The following is a 14,853-nucleotide window of genomic DNA, read 5'->3' on the forward strand; positions in this document are numbered from 1 at the left end:
CCATTGCAAATCAGCTCTTTGTAAATGTAGCCTGGGTGCTGGCAATTACACGTGTCTGCTGTGCTGGTGTTCGGTGTCTGTGCCTTCAGGGTCCATCGCGCTCCAGCTGAGATATCAGGGCTCTGCTCGACTCTGGAACTGTTAAACAGGGGAGCTTTGGGGCTGAGCTGACCCAGACTGATGCCTGTTCTGTGAATGCATCCTGGAGCTGTGGTGCTGGACTGAGCAGAGCCCAGAGGCACCACACTGCCCGGATGCCTCTAGCTTCTCCTCTCTTGACATGGTCAGAGTTGACAGCTTAGATACTACAATACTACAACACAGCCCTAAATACAGACAACATGGAAGTGTGTTGATTTACTCTTCTTCAGCTTTTCCACCCAGGGTAAAAAGCAGTGGGTGCATCTCTAGCCAAAAGCAGAATACAAGGCTGTCTTCATTTCCCCATCCCTGATTTAAGCCAAAATTCAGAGCTTATCTTTCAGGTAAAGGTTAGTCTGTGCTGCCAGTGGTAAACCAGCAGTTTGAAATCTAAAATTAGGATGATAAATACTAATCAAAATACCTGGGGATCTCAGGAGACACCAATAGAAGGTTTCCTGCTTGCTGAGCATTGGCATGTAGCTCAAACACTAATTACACATTATGTGGCATTTTCAGAAGTACCTGCATGAGGAAGGTAGCTGAGACCTCAACAGCTCTGGTGTTTTCAAAAGCATCTTTGCCTCTCCAAATTCTTGTTCTCTACTGGGGACTAGCAACCCCCACTTGGTGGCAACCTGATGGCCCAAAGCAACCTCCACCTCAGAGTAAATTAGAAGTTGTAGTGTAAGCCATGCAACAAAGAGAAGTTCAGAGACTCTTCATTAGCTACAGAGCTAAATAAAAGTCACAGGTTACAGTGCTCATTACCTCTCAGGCATCATGGTGAGCCTCTTGGGGGTCATGTGCAGTGCGAGGAGCTGGACTCGATCCTTCTGGGGCCTTCCAACTCAGGATATTCTGGGATTCCAGGAATTGGATGTTTCTGATTCAAATCTACTGCCTGATGTGAGACAAAGTCTTTTCTAGGTTGGAGAGGTCCATGCCTGGCACTGAGGGTGAGTGAGGGCGAGTTAGTGACCAGCTGTGCCTGTGCTGCCCACGGGGATGGCACCAAACCCCCACAGTTGGGACAGAGCCAGCAGGAGGGCTCCCAAAACACGGACGGGTTTCTGCACCTCAGTGAACACTGACTCTGCCACAAGAGCCAAAACCCATCCGGGGAAGCTGTGAGCCTTCAACTACTTTGACTGTCCACAACAGACTCTTTTTGTGCAAAATTCATGACTTTGTTGTAAAATAGGTGCATTTGCTGGCATATGCTCGACTGCACAATGAAGACGCATTGTGCTGCTTCTGTCTCTTGTCCTTTGAGCCCCCAAGCATGTCCAGTGCCAGCCAGAGGCATCCCTGAGCAGAGTGAGCATCTCTGGCAGACACATTTAATAAACAATGGGTTCTCACACCGGGCTCCCAGGCTCTTGTCAGCCTTCGCACAGTGCTGGAGAACGGGTGGTGCTGTGAATACCATGTGGTGTCCCCAAGGCTGTGGCATCTTTTAAAATCAGATCAAATAAAATATGGACTTGATATAACAGCAGCAAAGCTCGCCAAGGATTAATTGCTGAATGGGTTTCAGCTTGCTTTCCACAAAACTAGAACTTTGATTAAAAACCAAATTCCCATCAGGAAAAACATGCCAGTGTCTTCCACCCAGGGTTTACTGAAATGTTTCATTTCTCAAATGGAATGGAAAAAATTCAGTTCAAGAGTAATTCATGTTTACTGCCTGCAAGCCACCTTCTGACCTGAAATATGTCCCTGAGGACATATCTGGGCTTTGCACCCAGCCCACAGCCTGGGCAGGACTTGGTTCCAAGAGGGCATGAGCAGGAGGCATCATTATCTGTGCAATTCGGGGCCGAACTGACCAAAACAGGCAGTGAAACAGAAATTGTAATTTTTGAGCAGACTTGGGTATTGGTAAAGCCATAAACACATTTACAGAATAGTCACAATTTCAACCTCCCAGGCAGACAAACTGGGGTTTAAATGGACTTATTTGCTCACAGAGACAGGGGGATGGGCATGAGTTTATAGTGAGAGATCCTCACTGTAAGGACCTCATGTCTGTGGAAGGATTTCTCATCTAATGCCAGCCTCAGGACTGAAACAAGAGGATGTTTTCCTTCAGGCTGCTCAGGGAAATGCTACCCTGGAAAATTTTTAATTTTAAGTGTTGAAATTCAGCTATTTCCTGTGCTATACATTTGTGTGACACATACATGACATAACTGAAACTTCTGGAAACTCTTAGAGAATTAACCCCCCTTCTTGACATCATATAAACTGGAAAGCTGTTTGGAAAGTTGAAATAGTGTGTGGGATGTGAAATTAATGCATGTGTGAAGAAAATCCTCATTGGTGAAGGTGAAGGGTTTGGTTTTCCTCAGCCTGAATCTTTCTTGTGGCGGCCAAACACTGCTTTCGGCCAAGGCTCTGTACAGGGGGCTGAGATCTTGCATAGAATTCAGCGATAAAACACTGGTGCAAACAATTCTTTGCTCATTCTTGACTGAGTACATGCCTAACCATGCTCTCCAATTAGCCAGCTAATTAGACCCCCAGTATTTGTTTAGCTTATTAATGGAGCTGAAAGACTTTTAAAAGCAACATTAGATATAGCTGAAGAGATTGCTTCAGGCGGTGGGAGATACTGCGAGCGTGGGTCACATTTTTTCTGCTTTGTTGTGCTGAGTCTGGGGGATGTTTGTTCAAACACTGTGGGGTGAAGGGGTTCCCCAAGTCCATGGTACTGTTGCTGCTGGGAAAGGTTTTTGATGGGAGGAGTAATTTTTTAAGGGATCAGTCCTGGGTTGAAAATGGGTACACGTGGGAGAAGAAACTTTCCATTATGTTTTTAGAGTGCCATTTTAAAATAGAATATTTCAAGTAACTCCAACAAAATGAAATATTCCTTCTTGGTTTAAGCTTGTCCAAAAGGAAATGTTTCATTTTGATTTGCCCAATGAAATATCTGTTTGGAAAAAAAAAAAAAAAAGAGTGTTTCTCATGACATAGTTTTACTTTGTAATACTGTAATTTTCTATCAGAAAAAAACAATTCCAGTAGAAAATTCCCTGCAGACTCCTGGTGCAACCTGTCCTGGCTGCTGGAGAGGAACTGGGGCTGACTTCTACAGCCTTCAAGGCTGACCCTTTCCCTTTGATCAGTGCTGATTCACTTCCCAGCAGTGGGTGCTCCGCTGCCCGGAACACTCCATTCTCATTGCTGCTCTTTGTTTGGGAAAGTTACTATAAGCTTTTAGCATCCCAGTGGGCATGGAGAAAGAATCTTTACACAAGTTCCCACTCGGCCTGAAACAAGCCTGTCTCTTCTTTTACACAGGCTCACCCCAAAGGAAAAAACGGCTTTTTGTGACCTGCTGCCCCTGAGCTACCTTTGTTTGGGCTGCACAGAGTGTCTTTATCAGCTCTGGGCACACTGGGCCACCTTGGCTGGGGCAGCAGGAGGCACAGCCCGTGCTGAGCAAGGACAAGCTGCCTGTTCATCACCAGCACAAAAAGGAACTTCCAGTCACAGTGGCCCTCAAAGCCCAGCAGGGCTGGGACGTGGCTCCTCCCTGGGACAGCAGCCTCAGGGGTGGTGTTTCCTGGGGCTGCCCTGGGTTCATAGAAAAATAGAATCATGCAATGATGTGGGTTGGGAGGCAATTTAAAGTCCATCTAACTCCAACAGGGGCACCTTGCATTGTCCCGGGCTGCTTCCAGCCCCCATGTCCAGCCTGGCCTTGGCACTGCCAGGGATCCAGGGGCAGCCACAGCTGCTCTGGGCACCCTGTGCCAGGGTCTGCCCACCCTCACAGGGAACAATTTCTTCCTCACATCTAATTTAAACCTCTGTCAGTTCCCCCTTGTCCTGACACTCCAGTTCCTGATGAGGAGCCCAGCTCCTCATTGTATTCCTCGTAATCCCTTCAGACACTGGAAGGTGTTGTGAGGTCTCCAGGTGGGTTTGGGTGGTGGACACCACTCACATGCAGTAGAAGAAAGGTGTTGAACATCAACAGAAATTGTTGGAAAGCTTGACATCTGTTACTCCCTTGTTGTGTTCTTGTCTCCATGTTCTTGAGCTTGAGCTGGATGAGAGCACCTCTACCTCAGACCCCGTGGATGCAAAGTTAACCTCATCATCAGGTCTATTGTCTATTTAGACATAAATTATTAGAATGTCTTAAATAAATGTACATATTTAGACACAGACTCTAAATAGACATATTTAAGATCTGTAGGGTGCATGGGATGGAGATAGTGGGGTGAGGGACTTGGGCACAGCTCTAGGCCACCCTTGGCATACAGTCTGTAGCTTTTCAAATGGAGGGTTCCAAACTGTGTGGATGCCATCTGAAGTTTAGCAGCAGAGGAAAATACAAAGTAGACTGGAAAGTTTCAATCCAACCTTGTTGGTTTATTACAGAAAAAAAACAAACAAACAAACAAACAAAAAAAAAAACCAAACAAAAAAACCCCCAAATCTTATCAGCAGGCAGCACATTTTCTTCCCAAACTTACATTTTTCATCTACAGTGATGAGGTTTTGTTAAAACAGAGAGAATCCATTTTTGGTCTGAGGCAATGAGAAACTGGGATTTTGGGGGTTTTCTTTCTTTGTTTACTTAAAATTGGAATATTCTAGGGCGCTGCTGCAAAGCAAGACCCAAATAGCACCAGATCTTGACAAGATTTGGAGAGCTCCAATATCCCTGGGGGAGCATGAAATATTTCAGTGTTCAGATCTGAAGACAATTCCTGCCTTTCCTCCTCAGCCTTTACTTTTATTAGGTCAGTCTTTTTTGTGCTTATAATGAAGAAATATTGAGCAGGTTTTGAGGTAGGGAGGGGCTGAAGATATTAACAGAAATATGGGTTTGGTGTGGTACAATGTGCTGGCATGTTCTGAGCTGTCTTAGGACCTAATAAGAAATAAATTGGTTTTGGGGCTCTGCAAAGGACTCGCAGGAGGTCTGGCTGTTTAGGAGATCGATGGGACTGTCCCAAGGGCAGCTTTCATCATGGAGGGGAGGCTGTTACAGCAAACACTGGGTTTCTTGTCAGTCCAGAGTGCACATCTCTTGCAGCAGAATTAAGAGTACAAATTGTCCTGGTCATGCATTGAAGAACACTGACCTGGAGGTGCCGTTTGCAGTGCCCGGCATCTCTCCAAGGTCTCCCTGATAGGGACTCTGGGGCTGGTTTTGTTTGTGACCAACAGGCTTCCTCCTCTTTGACCCTTTATCTGGGTCCAGCAGTGTCACCCTGAAGTCTTCTCTTTGGCTTCATTTTTTCAGTTCAGAAATTCATCCCTCTGACCCTGCTTTATCAGACATAATTTTTCCTCATAGTTTTTCCTTGGGCAAGAACAGCACAACTCAGCTCTGCATCAGCATGACAGCCAAAACACTGATTTAGAACTACATGTTTCCAAAACACCCTTTTTTGTTTATCTCACTGCTGTGTTTGCCTGTGTTGCTCTCCCGTGCACAACTGGAAGGGTTCCTGCCAAAATACCTCGAGCAACTTGCTTTACAAAATGTTGCCTTTCAGAGGCCTTTCTTAAGTGAACAAAAGCCAGATCTTGGGGAACATTTAGGCTTTTACTCTAAGTAGCATGAATAGCATCTTGTAATAATATTCATTAATAAAGAGCATCTTTGCTATAAATAACATGATTTTAAATTGAAATCAGTTTTGGTAAAAGGTTATTAGTAGCAAGCTGAAAGAGATCAAGTTGAGTATGAAAAAATCTCTGGAGCTGTGTTTGGCAGTGTCTAATCAAACCTGCACTTTGTCCCAGCTCTGCCAGGGCAGCCCGTGGATAGACTTCAACCTGCAAAGAAAGTCCCATGGGCATCTCTCTAAGTTCTTATTTTTTAAACTTTTAAAACTCAATTTAGAGAAAACCTGCCAACATTCCAACAATTTCTTTGCTTGAAGGTGTGAAAGGTGTTGCTTTTGTCAGCCTTTGGGAGAATACAGTTTCAGTAGATCTCATAGACTCACAGAATCCCAGAGTGATTTAGGTTGGAAGGGACCTTAAAGATCATTTTCTGCCATCCCCCTGCCATGGGCAGGGATACCTTAAACTATCCCAGGCTGCTCCAAACCCTGTCCAACCTGGCCTTGGGTGCTGCCAGGGATGGGGCAGCCACAGCTTCCCTGGTCAAACTGTGCCAGTGCCTGCCTACCCTCTGAGTAAACCTAAATCTCTTTTTTCATTTCAAATCATCCTCCCTTGTCCTGTCACTATTTTCCTATGTAAAAAGTCATTTCTTCGACTTGGCCATAGCTGGTGTGATGTGGTGTCACCTTGACAGGACTCGTGTCTCCAGGGCCACATGTGGAGCGGGAGGAAGCAGGGCTGCTGTGGCTGATTCCCCTGTCTGAGGCACTGCCCAGGTCTTTGTCCTCACTGCTGCTGGTGCACAGGAGTCTCAGAAGGAGCCACGGGGCTGTGCTGGGGACAGCTGCCCTCTGTGAGCCGTGAGCACATCGACCAGCCCTGGAGGTGCCATATAAACCAGCCGTGATTTCTTGGGGATCTCCTGGCATCACTGGGCAGGGCCACATGCTCCAAGATGCCATTCCCACAATGGATAGAGGGTTTGCAGCTCTTGGTGACCATGATCAGATGGGGACCCACTGGAAAAGTGCAGGTCTGCTGTGGTGAGAGCTGTTTGTTTAGTGGAGGCTGAATTCAGCCCTCAGCTGCTTGCTCCTCCTGTTGAACAGGATTGCAAAGCTCTCCCCAAACACTGTAACTAGGTCAGCCTGAGGAGAGAGCTTTGTTCAGCCCTCCAGATATCTATCTGTCTATTTTTTTTCCTCTATTGTTTTTAGTTTTTCCAAGGCAGAATCCTTTATTTAAGCCGTCCCCTGAAACTGGGCAAAAACAAAGACCTGGAGGTTTTGTAAACCTTTGTGTTTTGCCTGAACACCTTTCAGCCACACAGTATAAATGGATCACCTCAGTTAAGCAGAGGTGTCTCTTTTCAGCATTGCTTTGAGCACAGACACTCACCAGGTGCTGGGGGTCCAGGCCGTGAGCAGCCTGTAGTCCCATACAAGCGGACTGACATAGGAAGCAATTTCTTGCAAATCACCTTAGATGCAAATGTTCCCCTTTGGATGGTTCTTGGGCTCTGAATCTGGGGATAGCCCTCTCATTCCAGCCCTTGTGCCTTCCCTGGAGCTATGCCCAGCTGCTGCCTAGTCTGTGTGAAGGGAATAATTTGAGTGTAGGGGCAAAACCTCAGTCAAAACCTGATTTTGAACACGTCTCTAAATGTAACTTCTCTGCCTATTCCCAAATTCCAAGTGCCTCTGGCTGTATGTCCTATCGATGAGAAGATCCTAAATCCCAGAGCAGGGGCTGACATAGGAGGTCAGAGATGGGAACTGGGTGGTGGTGGAGGATGAGCAAGGTTGTTATGAAGCATATTCTCAGAATGTAATCGGGGCAGTGAGAGGGAGAATGAATCAATGTCACCTTGAGTAAGCATGGAGATCAGCCTGGCCACATTCCTGAGATAGCTGTGTGAGATCTGACACTGGTATTCATGGGAGACTTAAAACAGAGTCCAGAACTAAGGGTGTAACCTAACCTTGGGAGCAGTGGGAACATGAAGAAGATCAAGGTAATCTCAGGAGATTGCAAAAGAGAAGGTCAGATGTGGTTCAGCAAGGGCAGAGGGGCTCAGGTTTAATTCCTCTGTAATATCTGTGGCTGTGAAAGGAACTGCCATGCCCAGCCCTGGCAGCACAGCCTGTCCAGCAGAGCAGTATCCTGTTCTCCCCAGAGATCATCAGCTGGAAGATGGGCACAAGACAAGTAGGGCCTGCAGTAACTCTGGGAAAAGGGAAGTCTCTGTGCTCTTTGCAGAGTGTAAAGCACTTCCTTTGCAGCTAAACCTTTATGGAGCTGTTTTAGAGAGCATTTTCTGCTTTAGTAAAGGGGACAGGGAGCAAAGGTTGGTACCTTCCACTGCCTTTTGGGAATTGTGTATTAGACAGCTTTGAACTGGAGCTCTCGTGGCTCTGAAAGCATCAGGATTCACCTCATCTCTAACAGGTGTCTAGGAAAGCACCAGCCATGGGGACTGACCACTCTGCAATTTCTCAAATTTTTAACCTTTCTACCAGGATGTAGCTGGAGGAAGCTCCCTAAGCAGGGTCCCAGGAGCTTCCCTGGAGCTCACAAGACCATTGGTCCTGCTTAAGACAGGAAGACTTGGGCAAGAACATCCTTATGGGTCCCTCACACCACCTCCCGTGAGGGCAATCAGCTAAAGCTCCTGGCTGAGCTCCAGTTTACCTTTACTTCTGCTAATACAGCACAATCCTCCCAGCCCTACTAAAGGCTTCCAGGCTTCTTTGCTGCTTGTGGGGGCTGGGGAGAAATCCATCCCATTTCTAATTGTCACGTTCGAGTCCTGTGCAGGCAGATTCATTCCATATGGCAAAGGGATCTGAGCTGCTCAGCTTGGCACAACCAGGCACTTGATGGGAAAATGATACATTTAATTGCATGGATGTCACAGGGCTGGAGTCCTTTGCTTAATCCTGGACTGGAAATAAATACAGAAAATACTGAATATACAGTTGGCTGGGGATGATTGAGAGCATTCCAGCTTTCCTCGTAGTGAGGATTTGGAGGGCATCATGTGAAGGAGATTCCCATTTTCAAGCTGCACAGGAATATCTGAGCTGGTTGTAAGTTTGCTGGGTATGGCTTGTGGACATTTCAGCTGGCTATAAATGTGGCCCCATGTTATGAAATGAGTCAGATGAGAGTCTCTTCTGATTTTCAAGGAAGCACTTTTTGATGTATTGGACTAGAAAACTCAAGTGAGGGAGAGCTGCCCTGGGCCCAGAGCTGGTCCCTTCCGCTCATGGACAACATAATGTCTTAGCTCAGGTCACTCCAAAGCATCCTCTCCATCAGGAGGGGATCAGGATCTCCTGAAGGGATGGGAGGAGAGACTGAACACACTTCTCAGTCTGTGCTGTTACCTCCATGACTTGCACTCTTCAGTATTCATTTTCAGCTGCAGATCTTGTAGCTCAGAAGGTGCTCGGCTGTGCTCTGCTCTGCCTCCATGAAATTTGGACTGAATGTGGCACAGGGAGCAAGACAGTCACTGCTGGGAGGGATTTATCTCCTCAATTTGTGAGGGGTCAGGGCTGCTGACAATAATATCGCTGACCCACCTTCACTTCTGCTCCCAAGCTCTTCATATTCATCCACCTGGATTCATTCTGCTCCAGATCCTCGGGGCTGTTTCCTGGGAATAGTGAATGACATGGCTCTCATTCGTTCCCTTTCTGAGGGCCTTCCATTTGGTACCAGCTCTATTTAATATTTCATTTTGCATTTTCATTTCTAGGCACTTATAGACATAAATTATTTAATGGCCACATTTCTTGTATTAAATGTATAGATCAAGACAGCTGCTGGTGTTTTCTAAAGAGGGTATTCACTAATCAGGATATGCTGCTCTTCCAACTTTCAAATAAAAATCTCAAAGGACCCTTTATTCGTTCAGCATTTTCAAAGCCTCACTTTCTTGTTCAGTGCCGGATGGCACCTTCAAAAACACTCAGTGTTGTTCTCACCACAGTCCCTAAGAAAATAGGGCTGAACCATTTCTGTTCTTTGGAGCAACTCCACAGCCTCAGAGGTGTTGCTCTGGAGGTGCAAAATGTATGAGGGTAAGGTGTGACTTTTCCAGCTAACTAAAGATTTTTCTCCCCTGTCCACCTGCTGGCCTGGGTCAGGCTCAAATGACTGAGGCAGGAGAGGGTGGTGGGACAAGCCATGAAGGTGTGTGAGGGTCTGGTTTTCTAGCAGATGGAATATAAGGGAATGGAGGCGATTAACCAGTGGGATGGGAATTCTCAGCGTGCCAACATCAAAAGGCAGCTGATCTGAATATTGCTCTCCAACATGAATTCCCCACTTAATATTTGTTGACTGTGTGATGCCTCTGTCTTGGGCGTGGGGTGACATTTGAGGCTCTGTATTGTCCAAGTAGCTGGGCCCTGCATCTCTCACAGTGGGAGCTGCCTGGGTGGGCACAGGACGTGGTCCGACACAGCCCCGCAGCTCCAGCTGAGCTGGAAATGCCACATTGAAACTGTTTTTCTTTGGAGAATGGCAGCTTCACTTCCTCTTGATTACCGATTTCACTCAGACCTTTGTGACTGAGAGGAAGTAAGGCAGCTTTGTGAACCTGCCTCCTCTCCAAACTCGGTCTCCTCCTGGTTTCTTCCTGGTTCTCCATCCAGCCCCACTGGATTTTGGCTTTAGAACTGTGGAGGCTAAGGATGTGCATCTTTTGAGGGAGTAATCCAGCCAGGTCCTGGGTAAGGGAGACATCTCCAAAGCTTTCCTGGAATGCCAAGCTCACCACAAGCAGTCAACCTCTCTTCATTAGTCCCAACATGATTGAGCAGGATGGATTTGCTCATGGGTGGAGCTGGAAGAGAGTAATAAATTGCTCTTAATGAAGGGAGCACTTTGGTTCACTGTGTCTGGCAGGCTGTTTTCGTCTTTTGTACTTCTGGTAGCTGGCATCCCGGGCAGGATGGAGGGACTGGGCTTTGGGAGTGGTTAGGCATGCACTCGATTTGCTGCCTACCCCTGGCAGAGGATCAAGGCTGGAATTTTCATTACGCTTGCTTTGCCTGCCAGAAAGAAGCACTTTGATTTAATTCTGGTGGCTTCTTGCTCAGTGCCAAGCTTGGAATGTGATGCTCTGATGTCTTCCAGCTTCTTAAAGCAACCACAATGTCCCTACAAGGAAATATATATTTATATAACCGAGGGACTGCATTGGAGTGTGGTGTGCTTTATTACGAGTGAGCCGTATTAGAGGTGGATCCCTTGGTTTGGAATGTGAGACCGGCTCCTTTTGTAATCCTGTGTACCAAGCTCTGATATGACCAGAAATTCCTGATTGCCCAGGAACTATTCTTGGAAAGCTCATCTTGTTAAAAAGCAGTCACCGTGCCGCTCTCCCTGGGAGAGGATGAGAGATGCTAACAGAGCTGATGGAATATTTTCTGGCATGAATGTCCTTTGAGAAGGGAGATTGTGCTTTTGACAAGATGACATTTTTCAACAAAAAGCATCTGCTCACCTCAGAATGTTGTTTTCGTGCCAAAAGAATACCTCAAAACTCAATTGTATTATTTTCTGAACAAAAGTCCAAAAGCTTTGGGGTTTTGGCAACAGATTTCCAGGGCGCAAATCAAGAAAAAAGGATTTGTTTTTGGAAAACAAAGAGGCCAAAATATTTTTTTTCTTTTTAGCTCTATTTAAAAATTTAGGAAAAATGTGAACATATTTTCCATGTGCTGGAAGGGACCCTCTTTCAAAGCAGCTCTAGATCTTGATACAAAATAAGTGTTAGTGGGTACTTCACTACAGCCAAATTCTGTCACAAATCATGATATGGGACAACGTGTGGGAACCGGTACAACCTGTAAGATTTTTATTCCTTGTGGCTCTCACTGAGGTAGTTTAAACTGATCCAAAGTGGGAAGAACAGATGAAATAAGAGGCAGAAACAAATTGTGAAAATGTCTGAGGCCATGAGAAATTTCAGTTTCTTTTGGACTCTCACATCTGGTACGTGCACTGTTATTTCCATTCATTTTGCATTGACTGTTACATTATCCCACAATATTAATGTATTAATATATTAATAGAATGTCAACATTTATATGTATTACAATTAGTGTTTTAATATAAAACTCAAAATGAAATGAATCAACATGACATTTGAAACAAAATATTTTAAAATTCCATCTATTGAAATAAAATGGAAAAAATACGGTACCCTGCACCCTATGGTACAGATTCCCACTTTGGAATTTCAGCAGCTGTGAAATCCCATGCCCCAGGCAACCCTTTAGCCCTGCTATGTCTTTCCTTTCTTTTACTTTCTGCCCTATTTGGACCATGACCTAAAGTTTGTATTAATTTGTTCTGGTTAATACAAAATTGCATGCAATCCAAACATGATGTTATTTTCTAATGGATCTTTCTGGGAAAAGCAAAACAGGAAAAGATAAAGACCTGGTTTTTTTTGTCTTTCCGCCAAGAAGCCAGTACAGGATCCGTTACAATCTAGTCATGCTGGGTGGGAGGCTAGGGGACACAGGCAAGGAATTAGGAATACTGTTTCACAGCAAAATAATAATATACAGTTATTGACATATTTATATACATAAATAGTTTATTTATATACATATATAGTTTATGTGTATTTATGAAGAGCCCAACTCTCTTTTCATTTGCACTGGCTTTGTTTCACCACAAGAGCTCATGGAATGAATCGACGTACCATGGTGTACAGGAGAAACCCTTGGCACTTATTTATGCTGTCCTTCCTGTAATTTCAACCATTCTTCAGGTTTGCTTTCACTTATTTAGGGATTTGGGAGCTGCAGGCCTCTTTGGGACATACCACAATAGGTTTAGAGTCACCACATTTCCACATTACAGCAAAGAGCCCCCACTGTCCTATACATCCAGCAGCTAAGAGAGCAGTTGAGAACCAGAGCATTGCTCTCACCACTGCTCTCTTAGACTCTGTTCACTTTATTTTCACCAAAACCCAACCCAGCTGGGCCCACGCCTCATTGTACCCTGTGTGGTACTGGACAGAAGATGTGCAGAGGGTTTCCTGTGGAGTGTGAGGGGCAGCCACAGGGCTCCTGGGCATGCACAGGGCTGTGGACGTGCTGCCCAGGCAGCTCTGATGCCAGGCTGGGAATGCAGGGCTTGTACCAGCCTCAGGGAGCCCTGAGTTTTGGGAACAGCACCCAGCAGCACCTGACACGCAGCAGGAAATCATATGTCCAAGTATTCAGCTGCATGCAGGAAACAATTTAATTCTCATTTCTTGATGGAGAGGCCACTGCCTTCAGCCAGGTTTCCTGAACAGGCTTTTTCTCTCTGTCTGGGAACATCAGACCTTCAGAGCATTGGCTTCTGAGGCTCCTGAGCAAAACAGCCACACAGCATGAACATCCAGAGAATCCCAGAATCCCAGAATGGCTGGGGTTGGATGGAACCTTAAAGCCCATTTCATTCCAACCCCCTGCCATGGCAGGGACACCTCCCACTGTCCCTGGCTGCTCCAAGCCCTGATGTCCAGCCTGGCCCTGGGCACTGCCAGGGTTCCAGGGGCAGCCCCAGCTGCTCTGGGCACCTGTGCCAGGGCTGCCCACCCTCACAGGGAGGATTTCTCCCCAGTACCCCATCTAATTCTACTCTCTGTCAGCGTGAAGCCTTTCCCCTTGTTCTGTCACTCCAGACTCTTGTAAATAATCTCTGTCCATGTTTCTTGGAGGATTCTTCCACAGCTGTCTCAGTACTGCCTCAATCAGGTCACCCCAAAGCTTCTCTTTTCCAGACGGAACAATCCTAAAACTCTCCCAGGCTTTCCTCCCAGCAGAGCTGCTCCATCCCTCCGATGGTGGTGCCTCCTCTGGGCTCACTCCGTGTCCCTCCTGCCCATCCTGGGCCCATCCCGAGGAGGTGGAGCAGGGGCTGTGCTGCTGCCCGGGCTGTCAGACTCTGCCTGCGAGCTGCAGGTGCCAGCACAGACATTTCCAGCTGGGGAACCCCAGATAACATTCTGCTAAAAGTGTTTGTGAGCAGCCCTGCTCTGCCCTGCACCAGGAGCAAAATCCCCTCGGCATGAGCAGTTTTCACTGACCTGTCCTGTGTATTTGTAACAGCAGCACAATTTCTTTTAAGTCAAAGGTATATGAGTGAATCCCCAAATTCCTACTGTTCACCCCTGCCAAGCGATTATAATTACTTTTGCATATATGATATGCAGATATAAAGAGATTTAATCAAAATGTAGCTGTCGAGGGGAGATCCAGCGAGTATAGGTTCATCAGAAAATCATTATTAAAGGCTTTCCAGGTTGGCAAACTTCAGTTCAAAATTAAAAGTGAGATTTTTTTTTCATTAGTCCTTTGAATATTTTCATTTATTTCAAATGCAAGAGCCAAAAACAAAACCAAAAAAAAATCAATGCCATCTTGTAGAACTATGAGTTGATAGAATGGTTATTATTATTATTTACTGGATTGCAGGGAAGGATCTTGGGGGGGAATTCTTGATGGGGGAGTTAGAGGAGTATTAGTTCTGTAATGGGAGGTGGAGTGAAAGGCATTCACATTCAAGACACTGCTCTGCTTTGCCTATATCAGATTTAATTTCTGTAGCCAAAATAGAGTTAAAAACTGAATATAACTTTGAAATTGCAGCTATAAAAACACAGGTTTTTGGGTCAAATCACTGGTGGAAGGATAGGAAGATGAGGAGGAGGAGACAGGCACCTCAACATAATTGTAAAGAGAAAAAGAAGTGTTTCTTACACCTTGCTTTTGGTTCAGCTATGCTGTAAAACCTGTGAAGGTATTTCATGTTCTCATAGCTGGGGGACATTTAGGGCAGAGCAGGTGTGGTGGTATGGGAGACCTTTGGTGAGACTTAATCAAGAAAAATCAAATGTATGGTTCTACTTAAACACTTGTCTGCCAAATCCTTCTCAAGAGGGAAGAGAGATGGGAAAGAAATCCAGCAAAATGAGTACAGCTCTCCATGAAAAGGGGGGAAATGGGTGAGTTTTGTACAGACTCTGATGGAGGTAAATCTATTTGTTAGAGCTCCTTGTGCAGAACTGAGGCCACGGTGGCAACAGGACAG

Source organism: Taeniopygia guttata, chromosome 18 (assembly GCF_048771995.1).
Source record: "Taeniopygia guttata chromosome 18, bTaeGut7.mat, whole genome shotgun sequence".
Lineage (NCBI taxonomy): Eukaryota > Metazoa > Chordata > Aves > Passeriformes > Estrildidae > Taeniopygia > Taeniopygia guttata.